At 41.3% G+C, this 17,991-nt stretch overlaps 2 long non-coding RNA genes across 3 annotated transcripts in view; both read right to left on the bottom strand.

Annotated features, from left to right (window-relative positions):
- Nucleotides 1-2,171, bottom strand: part of LOC108282720 — a 5,152-nt gene extending 2,981 nt beyond the window's left edge. Inside the window, exons 1-2 of one of the 2 annotated variants that reach the window (XR_005195507.1) lie at nt 2,087-2,171; nt 664-710 (exon numbers count right to left, since the gene is read on the bottom strand). This is a non-coding gene — a long non-coding RNA (uncharacterized LOC108282720). The remainder of the gene's footprint in view (nt 1-663; nt 711-2,086) is intronic. The other variant, XR_005195508.1, reaches the window with a different exon arrangement.
- Nucleotides 2,172-2,204: 33 nt separating this feature from the next.
- LOC108282721 lies at nt 2,205-3,436 on the bottom strand. The gene is made up of 3 exons (XR_001816554.2): nt 3,139-3,436; nt 2,888-3,001; nt 2,205-2,215 (listed from the first exon to the last, which is right to left on the bottom strand). It is a non-coding gene; the product is annotated as an uncharacterized LOC108282721 (long non-coding RNA).
- Between the last annotated feature and the right edge of the window lie 14,555 nt (nt 3,437-17,991).

Here is a 17,991-nt window from a genome sequence, read left to right on the forward strand (position 1 = left end):
CAACTTCCTGGGTTCAGGCAATCCTCCAATCTCAGCCTCCCAAGTAGCCACAGATATGCACCACCATGCTTGGATAATTTTTGTATTAGTTTGTTGCAAAAGTAAGTGAGTTTTTGCCATTAAAAGTATTAATAATTGCAAAAAACATACTTAACTTTTGTACCAACCTAATACAATATCATTTATAATATTTTTAATAATATTTTTTATTGAGATGGTGTTTAACCATATTGCCCAGGGTGGTCTTGAAGTCCCAAGCTCAAACTTTTTGCCCACCGTGACCTCTCAAAGTGCTAGGATTACAGGCATGGGCCACCATGACTGGCCCAGCTTTTCTTCCTAAAAGGATCACCCTTTCCTCTTCACAAACTTGCAGCTCCAACAAAATGAAATGCTCACTAGCTCCATATCAATTCCATGCTTCCTCACTCCACACTTCTGTTCAAACATTTTTTTTCTTTGTGTCTTGAACACCTTCTGCTCTATTTCTTCCTCGCCAAATCCTTTCATCCTTGAAGTCTCTGTTAAAATTTTATCTGCTCCATAAAATCTTCCTTGTTTCCCACCAACTTGAGGGTGACATTTCCTGTCTCTGAACCTTCATTTTACATTTTTTACACCTTTCTTGTGGCATTAATCATTTTCTAATTTATATTTACTTACCCTCATTCTCTATCTCTCCCCTTAATTTATTAAAGTCACAGAGACATCTGTAAAATGAGAGTCAAACAAATAAACTGGAAAGTTCCTATGTCCACAGGACTTTCAGAGAGAAGTCAAATATGCAATCCTGATACCTTGGTCACAGCTAAATGGACCAAGCTGGAACCCCAGTTCAAGACCAGCCAATCCTTGGGTTGACTAGCAGCTACGAGGCAGCAGATAGGGGTGAGAGTGATATGCTGGAGCTGGCTTATGGGATCCAATTTTCCATTTTCAGGATTTGAGGAGCCAGGTGACATTATGTTGATAGATTGAAACCATCTATCGTAGGAGTATTTGTACTATGGAAATTGCCAACATACAGGTGTCAGAGTTTCCCCTACCCCCACCCAGCCTCCCACAGAGAGCTGCTTATTAAACATTTACCAGCACAACACTGATGATAGCAAACTGATCCTTCTCCCTGGGCAGTAGAAGTGCGAGACCTAGAGAATGAGTCAGTGGTCCTTAACAGAAACAAAGGCAGAACTAACTCAGGGAGGAGGCTTTGTGTAAAAGACAAGAGACAGACAATGGTAAGAGGCAGCAAAAGCCACAAGGCTGAGAGACAGGAATAGAAATGGTGGGTTCAGAATAAGCAGAGGCAGGGAGTGGTGGAACTGTGATGATGACAAATTCCTGGAATAGAAACAAACAAGTGCCGCTGCCTTGGGATGATGACTAATCCTGCCTCCTGGACGTTTTGATGGATCCCACATGACCTTTCTAATTCCTGCTCATCTGCAGGGCTGGAGCTGCAGGGATTCCTGTTTTCCTTACTGTCCTGCCTCCCAGATAAACTCTCATCACAGAGGACGTGCAACCCAGAGAACATGACGGGGTGACAACTACACTTACAAGCTCATAAACTGCTTTCACATCTATCCTCACGTTTAATCCTCATGATGATTTTGGCAAGCACACAGGACACTAGCTCGTGTGACCCTCAGCCAACACATGAGATGAGGAAGCTGAGGCTCAGAGAAACTGAAAGCCTTGTCCAAAGATATGAGGCTGGAAAAGAGAAGAAATGAGATGTGATCCCAGGTCCTCTGGCATCAGGATCAGGAGTTCAATCCACTTTTGGCATAGGTGAGCTGGAAAGACCACATAAGATGGGCAATGCTTTAACATTTAGCCCTCTCAGGTCACGTCCCATGAAGGACAGCAGGGTTAGTCAACCATCGGAAGGAGCAAAAATACCAAAAGATTTAAAAAGTGAGAGAAAAAATAAAAAAAGAGAGATAAGGAGAAAATGTGATTTGGAAGTCTGGGTAACACATATAAATAAATAATGTAATAAATAATTATGTACACACGTAAATATACATATACAATATACATGTAATATCACATTATGTATGTTATGTGACACCAAACATACCTTGGTTAAAATCTCAGCTTCCCACCTTCTTGGCCATGAGAACTTGAACAAGCCACTTACCCTTCCTGAGACTCTATTCATAAAGTGGACATTAGTTTCTCTGCCTACTTTATGAGATTCCAGTAAAGCCTGATGAGCAAATACATGTAAAATACTTGACATGAAGCTGGACATAAAGTAATAATTTTATATATTTGATATGTAATTACTATTTTTTAAAAATAATTAAAACAATGAATAGCTATAATCACTTAGTTATTAATTAGGATCATTAATCTGCCTTTATCCTAAAAAAAAAAAGTCAGATAGCTAATGAAAAAGCTGCTCTATATAAATGAAGAGTATTTTATACATGTACACAGTCTACCAAAAATTAAAAATGTCATTGAAAACATACAGGGCTCAAAATTAAATGTCTTCAAATAAAACATAAAGCAAAAACAGCTGATGCTGGAACTTGGTCCCTGGGCAGGTTTGATTTTTGAAAATGACAAAGAGGCCAAATTATGCTTCGATTCCTGCCTGAACTGAGTGAGAGAGGGGCATGACTGCCTTGCTGGCAGCCTGCTTGAAGGAAGGATGCAGATGCTTAAACAAAGGATATTGTATGCTGGACACAGCTTTCTGGGCCTCTCAGCCATCAGGGAATTCTGCAGCCACATCACAAACAGTGTTGCTGAATTTTCCTTCCATTTTCTAAAATAGCAATCACCGCAAAGAAGACACCTTAATGGGTGCCAGGAATGCAAATTTATCAGGCTGATCTGGGATAACAGTCCTTGCCATCGGCAGAAAAATCACCTATATTCCTGGAGACGTTCGTATGTGGCTTTATCACTTCCTAATAGAGCCTCTGCTAATATATTACAGAACTAGACTAATTCCATCTGAAGGATGAGTATCTTATGTTGGGACCTAGAAATTAGACCCAGAATATCTTTCAGGGGAGCTGTTTGAATATAACCCAAATATAATTCTTTTTTAATATAATTTAAAGCTAGTTAAAACACAAAAAATAAAGCCAAGAATTAAATCAACCAAATAGCACTCACCCTAACCAATGACCACCTTTTGCATATGTGCTTCCCAGCTTTTTTTCCTCCTTATGTCTGTGTTCACAGAATTGAAATTAGAGTATCTTCATGATTTTACAATGCAAATTTTCAGGAATTGGCTCATTGTATCACAGGAGTGGAACAAGAAATGGTAATTTGAAGGTATCCATCTTACCCCACGCAGGCAGGATGCCAGGTGCCAGAAAGTGTCATCACTAGAGAAGCCTCACTTCTTTGAGAAAACAATGTCTAATTAAGATGCTTCTCTTTGTATTCTAGGACGAGAAACAGCCCCATAGTGTTATTATTATTATTATTATTATTATTATTATTTTGAGGCAGAGTCTCACTGTGTGGCCCAGGCTGGAGTGCAATGGCATGATCTCAGCTCACTGCAACCTCAGCCTCCCAATTCAAGCAATTCTCTTGCCTCAGCCTTCCAAGAGTTGAGATTAGAGGTGCACACCACCATGCCAGGGTAATTTTTATATTTTTAGTAGAGATGGCATTTCACTATGTTGGCCAGGCTGGTTTCGAACTCCTGACTTCATGTGATCTGCCCACCTTGGCTTCCCAAAGTGCTGGGATTACAGACATGAGCCCCATAGTGTTTTATCCCTCCCACCCAGGACACAAACTGATTCCAGGTTTTTGACCACATCTCAATGTGCTGCCACAGGGGGTGTTCACTCTGCCCAAAACTCTGTTCCTCACTGTCCATTTATCTCTCCGACTCCTTTTGACCACTCAGATCTCATATTACCCACCCCCTCCACTAGCAAGCCTTTGCTGACCCTGACCTGCCCTGACCCCTTAGGTTCAGGAGGCCGTACAGAACACTACAGCTGCGTCTTCCTGACACTTACTACACTATTTTAGTTTTGGTTTTCATGTCAATCTCTTTCCCAAAGGAGAGACATGAAATTACAGCCAGAAGCTGAGAAAAGGACCAGGAAGCCTGGTCCGTGCCGCCTGCCATGGATGCAGGTATGCCACGGTGGTATTTGAGCAGCAAGAGCGTAGGCCTGAGAGCGAAGTGGGAGCAGTGAGGTTCATGGGATAGCAGATGTGTCTGTCCAGATGCTCCTTCTTAGAGCTCTGTGTGGGTCTCCAGGCTACAGCTGGTCCTCAAAAAGAGTCACACGGGAAGAAAAGGAATCTTCAAGAAATACAGTCATGGCTGGGTGCAGTGGCTCATGCCTGTAATCCCAGCACTTTGGAAGGAGCCCAAGGTGGGTGAATCACGAGTTCAGAAGTTCAAGACCAGCCTGACCAAGATGGTGAAACCCTGTCTCTACTAAAAATACAAAAAAATTAGCCTGGCATGGTGGCAGGCGACTGTAATCCCAGCTACTTGGGAGACTGAGGCAGAGAACTGCTTCAACCTAGGAGGTGGAGATTGCAGTGAGCTGAGATGCATCACTGTACTCTCAGACTGGGTGACAGAGTGAGACTCCATCTCAAAAACAGGAAAGAAGGAAACGGAAAGGGAAAGGAAAAGGGAGGAAAAGGGAAGGGAAGAGAAGGGAAAGGGGAAGGGAAAGAAAGGAAAGAAAGGAAAGGAAAGGAAAGGAAAGGAAAGGAAAGGAAAGGAAAGGAAAGGAAAGGAAAGGAAAGGAAAGGAAAGGAAAGGAAAGGAGGAAAGGGGAGGGGAGGGGAGGGGAGGGGAGGGGAGGGGAAAAGGAAAGGAAGAAAGCCATGAAAAAACAGCCTGAGGCTCAGGGAAAGGGATGGATAGACATTAGTTCCTACCATCAGGCACAATTCCAGAGAGGAGTGGGAAAGTAGGGGGTGACTGTAAACCCCAGTTGGGGGTTCCTGAGGAATTACTAGGCCCTCAACTGTCAAGATGGAACAGAAAGACATGCAGCCAAGAATGGCAACAGTGGTCAGCCACGGTGCTGCTAGCATGCTCCTGCATCCAAAGAGAGGCAAGAAGAAACACAAGGAGATGGTCGGTAGCACTGAGGCTGTCTGGGGAAAAAGAGATTAGAATTTCCCTCTGTGGGCCTCAAGGGTAGGAACTCTCTAGACCACAGAACTACAAGATAGCTGATCTGTGCATTCATGTGCCCTCCCCAAGAAGCAACCAGAACAAGAGTGGGTAGAAGGAAGGTGCTGGATAAATCTATGTTGGATGGTTGGATGGATGGATGGATGGATGGATAGATGGATGGATGGATGGATAACTGCCACACAGGATTACCCGGAGATAATTGTGTCTCAAGAAGTAATATATAAACAAGGCTGGGCTCGGTGGCTTGGGCCTGTAATCCCAGCACTTTGGGAGGCCAAGGTGGGCAGATAATCTGAGGTCAGGAGTTTTAGACCAACCCGGCTAAAATGGCAAAACCCCGTCTCTGCTAAAAATACAAAAAAAATTAGCTAGGCATGGTGGCTACTCAAGACGCTGAGGCAGGAGCCCAGGAAGTAGAAATTGCAGTGAGTTGAGATTGCACCACAGCACTCCAGCCTGGGTGACAGAATGAGACTCCATCTCAAAAACAAAAACAGAAACAAAAGCAAAAAGGAGTAATACAGAAAGAGTATCACTTGGGCAGTCCATCACCTCCACCAGGAGTCTGGAAGGACAGATCCAGAAGCCAAGCAGAGATGCAGGCTGTATAGCTCCCTGGAGCCGTGGCCCCATAGGGAGGCAGCTGAGCAAGTTTGCAGAGGGTAGCCTCACTGGCTAAGATTCTACTCTTCAGTCACGTCCTGCTCCTGAACCAGGTACCATACCATAGGCCTTACTCAAGGCAGGGTTCCAGTGTTCATATGTGCAAATGAGGAATGCTTGAGATTTTAGAGTTCTAAAGGACTTCAAGAGTCCTGAGGGAGTTTTCACAGTTTCCAAACTATAATATTTCAGTAGTTCAGATATTCATATAGACATTTTATATTATTACATTGTATTATAGCAATCCTATATATTATTGTAATTGTTACATTATATATAATTCTTATAGATTCTATAATTATTATATATAACTGCAGATTCAACCAGCTGCAGATGAAAAATATTCAGAGAAAAAAACAATAAAAAATAACAATACAATGATAAAAATATTAAAACTTTAAAAAATAATGCAACTATTTACATAGTATTTGCATTGTATTAGATATAAGTAATTCAGAGATAATTTGAAGTATACCAGAGGATGTATATAGATTACACACAAATACTATGCCATCTTACGTCAGAGACATGAGCAGTCATAGATTTTGGTATTTGCAGGAGGTCCTGAAACAAATCTCCCACAGATGCCAAGGGAAAACAGTATATATGTATTATACATATATATATATTATATACACCCACATATGCACATGTATGAATGTACCCACATACCCCACACACCTACACATTACAGTATGTCACTTAATGACAGTGATATGCTCTGAGAAATATATCATTAGATGGTTTTGTCATTGTGTAAACATTATATAGTTACAAAACCCTAGATGCCATAGTTTACTACACACAGAGACCACATGGTATAGCCTGTTGCTCCCAGGCTACAAACTTGTATAGCATGTTACTATACTGAATCTGGTAGGCAATTATAACACAATGTTAAGTGTTTATGTATCTAAACACAGAAAGGAGCAGCATAAACACAATATGAAACATTTAAACATTGTACACCTGTATAGGGCAGCTCCATTATAATCTTCTAGGATCATCATATATGCAGTTGTTTATTGAAACATCATTATGTGCTACGTGACTGTACCTAGGGAGAGTCAAGGAGGAGGAGAGAGATAGAAGGATCATTTTAAGGAATTGGCTTACACCACTGTGGGAGATGGCAAGTTCAAAATCTATAAGGCAAGCAAGCAGGCTGGAGATCAGGCAAGAAATGTTGCAGTCTTGAGATTGAAGGCTGGAAAGTTAGGGAGGATTTCTATGTTGCAGTCTCTAAGCAAAGATCCCTTCTTGTGAGGAAACCTTAGTCTTCACTGTGAAAGTCTTCAGCTGACTTGATAAGGCCCATCCACGTTGTTGAGGATAATCTACTTTATTTATTACCAACTGATTGTAAATACTAATCACATCTACAAAGTACCTTCACAGGAACATCTAGACTGGAGCTTGACCAAACTACTGGTCACCATAGTCTAGCCAAGTTGACACACAAATTTCACCCTCAAAGCCACAACTCTGTCAGCTCTCAGAAAGCCCCTATGACCGAAGAAACAAGAAGGTTCTTGGCTTTGAAGATGCCAAATTCTTTGGCCCCATTTCCAGACTCTGGCAAGGGGGAGATGCATTCTGGGAAAGAGAATTACCAGTTTGTAACACGCTGAAAAGATGCAAACCAGCCAGGAATGACCTTCCAACTGGGAGTGATTCACACACTCAGGGCAGGGCTCCCTGGGCAGCACCTTCTGAGTGCATTCCTGCACCACAGGCGTAGTCCCCCTGCCCATGCTCTCTGCACCTCCTGGGAGGTGGGGGAAAACCTAACCACAAATGATGAAAAGGAGCTCTTGTGTCATTAGGTAGGACTCTTGCTTCACCTGCCACACCCGGCTAGACCTGGACAAATGGATTCCATTGTCAGGTTGTTGTAAATGTTTTTCCAGGCCCAAGCCGTGCATCTTTTCTGCTTAGTTACATTTTGGTGTGATGGGAAAGCACTCACATACCCCTTCCTTATGTGGGCCAAGGAGAAGTGTCTGGAATAGGCTGTGGGAGCCCTGGCCTGGGTGCCCACCTCTCCACAGCCTGGAACTGGCTGAAGCTCTGGAGACGATGCTGATTTAACGTGATGACTGAGTCACGCCCAAGCCTGAGAAACCGCCCCGTCCTTTTAACATTTTATTTTTCCTTTTTAAACAAGGAATCTGTTGTCTTCTCCAGACATGGAACACCTTTCTACCTTGGAGGCTGCTCACACCCTCATGACAGGAGTCAGCGGTAGGTTCAGTGCAGGTTGTTTTATTTTTCATTCCCCCATCGGTGAACAACGAATGCTACAACCAACCCACAGAGTCCTTGTGACAGTTCCATAACATACTGGAGACAAAGTGCATGACATAAAGCATGTGCTGAACATATTCCCTTTCCTCTTCCTTTCCCTTCCTTATCATCTATGTAATGTTCTTGCTGCAATGTAACACCCCGTGTGTTGTCCCATTGACTGATAGGACAGCCCCTCGAGACAAGCACTGACGGTCCCTGGCTGGAAGAAGTGGAAACTGGGAGTCAGTTTGCCATCCTTCTGGATTTGGGATGGACTGTAGGAGTACCTGCTTTGTTCCCAGATTTATGCATTAGCTAGCACACTCGGGCCTGTTTTGCAATATCACACAGATCAGGAAAAACAGAGGAAATGGTTGTCAGGTAATATAACAACAACCAACCAGGACAGGCAGGCAAGAGAGAGCTCTGGGGCTGCTGTGGGTGAGGCCTGGGCACAAAACAGGGTCACAGAAGCAGCTGGAGATACGAAGTTCAGGGCCAGGATTACAGTGGGTATGCAGGGGAGCTGAGGAGAGGCGTGAGGACCTGAGCCAAAGGACAGAGGGTAAAAAGAAAAGGCCACCTTACACAGGAGGAAGTGACTATGAGATTCTATAAACACATCATCAGCTGAGAGAGGAAGGTGGCTGGGAGAGGAGCTGTGTCAGGAGAAAGGCAGCTCCTCTACCCTGGAGGCTGTGTCTAAGCCACCATCGTCTCTTGCCTGGAGTATTGCAACAGCCTTCCAACTGGTCTGCCTGCTTTCAACCTTGACACAACCTTGGCCTCCACGAAGCAGCCAGAGAGCCTATAAAGACAAGAGGCAGCTGCTCCTCTGCACAAAACCCTGCAGTGGTTCTACCCTGAGAGAAACCAAAGTCCTCACAGAGCCCTTGCAATGCCCTCTGGGTCCTTATGATCTACCTTTCCCATGTACTCACTCTACTCCAGCCAAACCAGTCACTGGGCCGGCCACACGCACACAGACACATGCCCGCTGTCTGAGGGCCTCTGCCATGGCCACTCCTCCACTAGAAATGCTCTTTCTTCAAACATCTGCTGGCTGAACTCCATTGCTTCTTCAACCCTGATCATATCCAGCATTCTTAATGAAGTCTACCCAGCATGTTGGATTTCCTACTGCAAATTTCCCCTGGCTCTGCAGTCTTAATTTCCCTTACCTGCTCTTCTTTCACTTTTTTGTCCATACATTTTTTTTTTATTTTTTACTTTTTATTATCTATATTTCATTATTAGAATGTAAAAGCCTCACAAAGGCAAAAATTTTTATCTGTTTTGTTCATGACTATCTCCCAAGATCTGAGAATGGTCCCTGACCAATAGTGGGTGCTCCATAAACATGTGCTTGAAGAATGAATAAATGAATGAATGAATAAATGAATGAATAAAAATAGCCTTGAAACCAGATAGATCCTGGCTGTTTTGGTTTTGTTTTATGTAATTTCAACTTTATTTTAGATTCAGGGGGTATGTGTGCACAGGTTTGTTACCCAGGTATGTTAAGTGATGCTGAGGTTTGTAGTACTGAGGATAATAGCACACAATAGATAGTTTTAAAATCCTTGTGCCCTCCCTCTCTCCTTTCCCTCTCTAGTGGCCCCAGCGTCTATTGCTGCCACTTTATTCTCATGTGTACCTAATAGTTAGCTCCCACTTATAAGTGAGAATATGTAGTATTTGGCTTTCTGTTTCTACGTTCATTCACTTAGGATAAGGGCCTCCAGCTGCATCCGTGTTACTGCAAAGGATATTCTTTTTTATTGGGTGGTATTCCATGCTGTATATATACCACATTTTCTATATCCAATCCACTGCTGATGGGCACCTAGGTTGATCCCATGTCTTTACTATTGTGAATAGGGTGGCAATGAACATACAAGGGCATGTGCCTTTTTGTAGACCCTAGTTTAAATCCCTTCTCCACAACCTTGGTGCTTCTCTTCTTGGGGAGGTATACTAAACTTTCCTTAGTGGCAGGGTTGGTACCTGCAGTTTTCTGACACTCAGCATGTGTTAAATATTCTACCTTAAGGATGGAGGCTGGGAGTGAAATAGCATTAGAAGAAGTTATCAGGGCTTTATCTTCAGATTCACATCAATGGCAAGTTTGCTGCTACAAAGCTGCAGTTTTGTAAGTAGCAAATTGTTATTTTCCTTGAATTTGTGCTAATCTCTGGCTTCTGGGAAATCTTTGATAAAAGGCAGGAAAGGGAGCCCCTGGTACTTGTTTCTTGGGGGACGTATTCCCCAGGAAAACCTACTCTCCTTATACCATACAGCCAGAGTCACCTCTTTGGGCTGTCAGCTAGAATCCTGCAGAGCAAAGAAAGCAAAAAGGCTTAAAATGGAGGACATGGAGAGAGGCTTAAGCAGCCTGGGAGGAATTCTGCAGAAGAAAGTGACTGTTGTCCTTCCTTCTGAAGCTCCTTTTTGTTGCCCAGTTTGGCTGGAAGCAGCAGGGTCTGAACCTCAGCCAAGGGACAAAGGGCTTTTTTGGGTAAGAGAAGTATAATTGTGGTCATGATGGGCCAAAACAGGAGGAAAGCATTTTATGGGGTGATAGGGCCTCCCAAATGTCAGAACTGGTGCCTGCAGGATGTAATTTAATTCTGTAAGCACTTACGAAGCACCTGCTTTGTTCCAGGCATACTCACATGATTGAGAGACAATCCCAGGACTCAGAGAATTCCCAAATTAGCAGAGGAGTCATTCATTCCATTCATTCATCTATTTATTTAATATCTTACTTCTTTGGCCATTAATTAAGAACAAGCTCTTGAAATAAGAGTCAGGTTTATTCATTCATTCGGTAAAGATTTATTCAGTGCCTACTTAGGACCCAAAGCTGCTCACTGCCTTAGAGAGAAAAAGGCAGACAAAATATAGATCTCTAACCTCAAGGACATAGATTGGTCAGGGCTTGTGGGGGGTGGAGGAGAGACAATGAACAATAAGCATAACAAATAAATTAGGTAGTATGTTAGAAGCTGGCCAGTGCTATGGGGAAAAGAAAACACAGAGCAGGGCCAGGAAACTAGGAATTTTGAAGGCTGTCAAGGTGGACCTTACTGAGAAGCCTATAGGTGAGCAGAAACCAGGAGCAGTGAGGAAGTTGGGCAGGCCTGTGGACATGCAGTAGGGGAGGGAAAGCAATGCAGAGAGAGGGACAGCTACAGAGAAGGCCCTAAAGAGAGGCTATGCCTGTTCTCTCCAGGGCCAACACGGAAGCCCAGGAGGTACGCAAAGAGTTGGAGGAGAGAGGAGTAAGAGAGTTATGGCTAGGGGCAGAGTATGCAGAGCCATGAGGGCTGTGGTAAGATTTCTGCCTTTATTGAGTAACATGAGTTGCCCTGGCAGGTCTTTGGAAGACAAGAGCCAGGATCCATCTCATGTTTTAATAGAATCATTCTTGCTACTATGGTGGGAATAGACCTTAAGTGTACAACACTGGAGGCATGGAGACCTACTAGATGGCCGTTGCAGCAATCCTGGGAAGAGGTGAATGCAGCTAAAGCCAAAATAGTAATAGTGGAGGTGATAAGAATGGCTGAATCCTGAATATATTTTGAAAGCTGAAACAACTTTTGACGAATTGACTCTAGGGACTCCAAGAGAAAAGAAGGAGTTGATGATAAATTCTAAGGTTAGCGGCCTTAGCCAAGCAGGACTGTTAAAGAGGCCTATTAAAGTGTGATCTTGGACAAGTCTCTAAACTCCCATGTTCTTCTTTGTAAAATGGAAAATGATAATATCAACATTATAGAGTTGTCATGAATATTAAAAGAGATAATACATGCAAAGCATTTGGCTTGTGAAGAGGGCACATAATAAAGGTAGATAACCAACTAATTAATCTTACAGCATGTTCAAGGCACCAGAACAACACTCTGAGGGATTTTGACAAAGATGGACTATGCATGAGGTGGAATAGAGGGTGACTGAAACGAATAAGGAGACTGCAGTTTTTTTCTCGTGATTACTCCTAACCACTTTACTACCTTTAGTAAGTGTCTTGGCCTCACTCTATCTCTATTTCTCACTATGCAAGACAAGAGGGAAGTTTATTCACATCAAAGATCTGCAAGCAAATCCCCATGTGTTTTTTGCAAATAAAGTTTTATTGCAACACAGCCATGGTCAGTTTTCTATGTATTGTCTATGACAGCTCTCCTGCTACAACAGCATCCTTAAATAGTTATAACAGAGAATGTACAGCCTCCAAAGGTTTAAATTTCATCTGGCCAAGTACAGAAAATGTTTGCAGGTTCTGCTCTAGAGTATTGTTTTTCACATAGTTGTTAGGCACAGGCTGACATGGGTAGGCACAGATGTGCCCATAGCCAGAGAGCCATGAAGTCTTTTCTTCAGATGAAATATTAGCCAGGAGCCTAATATATAGCAGAATAAATGGACTATTGTCTGGCTAAAGAGTGGAAGAGGTAGAAGAGATATGAAAGGTGTCGATTCTATCTCAGCCTCTGACCACCCTGACATCCTGGGTCAACCCTGAGGGAGATCCTCTTTATCCTTAGAATGAAACACAGTTTGAAAGACAGAAATCTCAGATCATCTCTAGGAGCTATTTCAGATCTCTACTTATCAAGGAGACCATGACAAATAAACTAATAAACTGCATAGCTTGGATACCACTTACGTTAAAAGCCTCAAAAGTGCTTTTTCAGTTTTGAGAAATGAACTGAGAAGTTAATTTTATACTGGGTAAGGTCAAAATTCAATTTGGTTGTAGCAGACATTTTCAACTTCACGAGTTAGAGAGGGGTAGCATTTCCACATTACTGACTTCTCCCTAATGATCAATTAGGATACTAAGTGTGTGCCTATTACTTTGTCTTAGCATATGGAACCCTTGAAAACTTTCAACTTCAATCGATTTTGACTCTTGTGAAAAACTTCCATCACGAAGTATCTTCCCTACTCTAACTTCTATTTTTCTTCAGACTTGGACATCTGTGTGCTATAGATTGCATGTTGTGTCCCCTCAAAAGTCATATGTTGAAGCCCTAACTCCCAATATGATGGTATTTGGAGATGGAGCCTTTGGGAATTAATTTGAGTTAGATGATTTCATGAGAGTGGGGTCCTTATGATGGGTTTAGTGTCCTTATAAGAATCAGGCATGAGTGGTGGCTCATGCCTGTAATCCCAGCGCTTTGGGAGGCCGAGGCGGGCAGATCGCGAGATCAGGAGATTGAGACCATCCTGGACATCATAGCGAAATCCCGTCTCTACTAAAAATAAAAAAGTCAGCTGAGCGTGGTGGCACACTCCTGTAGTTCCAGCTACTCAGAAGGCTGATGCAGGAGAATCGCTTGAACCCAGGAAGCAGAGGATGCAGTGAGCTGAGATCCCACCACACCTGTAATCCCAGTACTTTGGGAAGCCAAGGTGAGCAGATCATGAGGTCAGAAGTTCAAGACCAGCCTGGCCAGCATGGTGAAACCCCGTCTCTACTAAAAATTAAAAAATTAGCCAGGAATGGTGGTAGGTGCCTATAATCCCAGCTACTTGGGAAGCTGAGGCGGAGAATTGCTTGAACCCAGGAGGCAGAAGTTTCAGTGACCCGAGATTGTGCCACTGCACTCCAGCCTGGGTGACAGAGTGAGACTCCATCAAAGAAGAAGAAAGAAGAAGAAGGAGGAGGAGGAGGAGGAGGAGAAGAAGAAGGAGAAGAAGGAGGAGGAAGAAGAAGGAGAAGAAGAAGAAGAGGAAGAGGAAGAAGAAGAAGAAGAAAAAAGAAAAAGAAGAGGAGAGGGAGGAGGAGGAGGAAGAGGAAGAGAAGAATCAGAGAGCTTGCTTCCTTTTCCTCTTTCTCTTTGCCCTGCGAGGACACAGCGAAGATGGCTCTCTGCACCCCAGGAAGAGAGCTCTCACCAAATCAGCCATCACTCTGATTATGAAATTCTACCAGAATTCCAGAACTGTGAGAAAATAAATTTCTGTTATGTAAGGCACCCAGTCTATGGTATTTTGTTGCTAAGACACTGTACCCCCAGTCCAATTAGCTTACCAATTAGTCTCTTACCTTCCCATTCAAATAATCTTTGCAAATCCACATCTTACAAGAAATGTCGCTGATTTAACTGATGATCTCTCTTTAACGATAGTCCAAAACTGACAACCACCTGTTGGTCAACATCAACAGACTCTCCAACACAAATATTCTATTACTAATGTCCAAAACAATTAACAACCCATTTCCTCCTCCATACTCATCCTCCTGTCCTCACTTCTATTAATGTCACCAGCATTCTCTCAGCCACCCAAATTAAACTTAAGATTGTATTTTATGCTCCTGATCCTCTGCCCCACAAATGCAATTGACAGTATTTATTTTACCTCCATTATATATTTTGCATTCAGCTCATCTACTTCATTTCTATCACCATTTTCTAGCTCAAATCTTGGTCACCTCTCCCTTATTATATTAAGTCTTCTCATTCATGCCTGGTTTCAATTACTCTCTCCTCAAGTCCTCTTTCATAAGACTTCCAGATAAATCATTTTAACTGCAAATCTGATGATATCATTCCTCTATTCTCCATCGCTGGTATAATAAAGTCAGACACTTGTTTCTCATTTCAGCCTAAATTTGAATTCTATCTACCTTCTTATCTTTAATTCTCACTATTCCTCTTAACATACTTGACATGCAAATTTGAAGGAGATAGTCACTCTCTACTGAACCTTGCCTTTATTTTCCTCTGGCTTCTTCCTGTAATACCTCCTTGAGCTTTGCTGCACATCCAAATTTTCCAAGGTCCAATCAAGATTTTACTTGATGGTGTCTCTTCTGGTCCCCTCTCTCTCTCCTTCAAATACTCTCAACATTTTAACATTTACTTAAAAATATACTTATATATGTGTATATATGTTTATTTATTTTATATATTTACATATATTTTAAAAATATGTATACACACACACACACACACACCATTCCTATCAGAAAAAGATTCATTATAGGTAATAACTGCTGGGTATTCTAAACATTATTATCACCTTCACCTATATGTGTTTCATATGAAGTGTCACCTAATACCAGAGTATGGCAGAGATGGCTTACTCTTCACCCAAAATTTCTACTCTTTCTTCTATAGAATAGAGCTATCTCTGGGAGGGAGCTGCCTAGCCAGGAACTAAACTTCCCTTGCCCTTTTGCATCAGTGACAGACCAGCTGACTGGTTTTGCAGTGGAATATGAATGTAAGTGACATATGTCCAGGTGATGGTGATTAAGATGTGGATGTTGCTTTTCTACTCTCTTGTTTCCTTTCTATTGGCTGTGGGCAGAGAACTCTGAGATCTCAGGAAATTGCAGAACTCCAATATGGAGAGAGTCTGGGTCTCTGAATCACTGTTTGAAGGGAAGTTGTCTACAAGGCAGAAACACCCGCATTAGATTCTCAACTGAGAAGGAAATAAACTTTTCTTGCATTAAGCCACCAGAATTTGGGGGGTTTATTTGTTAGAGAAACTAGTATTATCTTAATGAACAAAATATGCTAAATGCCGAAGGTACCAGGGATAAACAATAGGTAGGCAGAATTTAGAACAGTCAAAATCTAGCCAGTGTAAAGATGTAGTTAAAATGTTAAGAGTATTTGAAGGAAAGGGAGATAGGACCAGAGAACAAACCATCAAATAAAAGAGCTTGATTGGGCCTTGGAAGATTTGGATGTGCAGCAAAGCTCAAGGAGGTATTACAGGAAGAAGCCAGAGGAAAATAAGGGCAGTAGAGAGTGACTGTCTCCTTCAAATTTGCTTGTCAACTATATAAAGGGGAATAGTGAGAATTAAAGATAAGAAGGTAAATAGAATTCAAATTTAGGTTCAAATGAGAAACAAGTGTCTGAGTTTATTATATCAGCGATGGAGAATGGAGGCATGATATCGTCAGATTTGCAGTTAAAGAAAATTTATCTGGAAGTCTTATGAAAGAGGACTTGAGGAGAGAGTAATTGAAACCAGGGACATGAATTAGAAGATTAATATAATAAAGAGAGAGATGACTAAGATTTGAGCTAGAAAATGGTGACAGAAATGAAGTAGATGAGCTGAATGCAAAATGTATAATGGAGATAGAAAATAAATACTGTTGGAAATAATATTATATATTATATATAATTTATATATTATCTAAATATTTATATTATATTACATATATTCATATTATATATTTTTCCAATACAAAAATTATATACTAAATATAGAATATATTATATAAAATATATAATAAATTATATATTAATATATATTGTTTATATGGTATAAATAATACAGATAATATAATCATATATATTATTTCCAACACAAATAATTTAAATATAATTATAATTTAAAGATAGTAATATTTTGAGATGAGGAAGCTTTGTTTCATAATATTAAGAAATGATAACTATAAAAGTGCCAGGTATGGTGGCACACATCTGTAGTCCCAGCTACTTGTGAAGCTGAGGCAAGAGGGTCACTTGAGCCCAGAAGTTTGAGACTATAGTGCTCTATGATCATGTCTGTGAACAGCCACTGCACTCCACGTTAGGCAACATAGTGAGACCCTCTCTCTAAAAATATCAATAATAATAAAAGCAACATTCATTGAGCATTGATTATGAAATGGACTAAAGACTTCACATACAAGGTTACTCAAGTTTATAAGTTGTTGAATAAAGTTTTAAACCCAGACCTACCTGTCTCTAAAGATCATGGTTTATTCATGACTAGTTTAGGCTTTCCTTCATGTTATAAAGCTAACATATACATAACAAATAGGAGTTAATATTTAAGAAGTGCTTCCTATTTGCCAGTCCCAAGTTTATACTTTACATGTATTATGGAATTTAATCTACAATACACACACACACACACACACACACACATAGATAGGTATGGATACTATGTGCATATATACAATATATGAATGTATACAATATATGAATGTATACATATATCCACATCTGTGTGTATGTATATTTACATACATACAGTTGACCCTCGAACAATGTGGGGCATAGGGGTGCTGACCTGCTGACATCCCCACAGTCATAAGTCCCACAGACTTAACTACTAATAGCCTACTATTGACTGGAAGCTTTATTGAAAACATAAACAGTCAATTAACAAGTATTTTGTATGTTGCATGTATTATATACTGTGTTCTTATAACAAAGGAAACTAGAGAAAATACTTTTAGAAAATCACAAAAAGAGAAAATATATGTGCTATTCCTTGAGTGTAAGTGGATCATCATAACAACCTTATCTTCATTATTTTCATGTTAAGCACACTAAGAAGGAGGAGGACAAAGAGGAAGTGTTGGTCTTACTTTTCAGGGGTTGCAGAGGTGGAAGAAAATTCATACATAAGTGGACTCGCAGAATTCAAACCCATGTTGTTCAAGGATCAACTGTATGTATAATAGAATCATAATCTATAGCTTATCTACTTACGTATATATGTGTACGCCATATAGTACCATTATCATGTTCTTTATACAGTTCAGGAAACTCAAGTTCAAGTTCTCAGTGAGCAAACGGTCCTGCAAATGTGAGCCTCGGCAGCCAGAATGCTAAGGACAAAGATTTGCCACCTGCTAAGTCTTTGGACTTCCAGGCCTGTGCGTCTCTGCTAACCTGAGACCACAAGGTCATTAAGCACCAGACCTGTGCTGTATTTATTATTATATTACCATACCTAACATTGCCTGGCACGCTTCAATAAATATTTGTTGAATGGAACTGATGAAGTTCAGGGAAAACTGTTACCAAGAGTAGGACTAGCATTTAGAGTCTGTGAGATTAGAGGAGAAGTAACAATTTCTGCCAGAAAAAGAAAACAGCCTG

This window comes from Cebus imitator, unplaced genomic scaffold, assembly GCF_001604975.1.
Source record: "Cebus imitator isolate Cc_AM_T3 unplaced genomic scaffold, Cebus_imitator-1.0 Scaffold249, whole genome shotgun sequence".
Lineage (NCBI taxonomy): Eukaryota > Metazoa > Chordata > Mammalia > Primates > Cebidae > Cebus > Cebus imitator.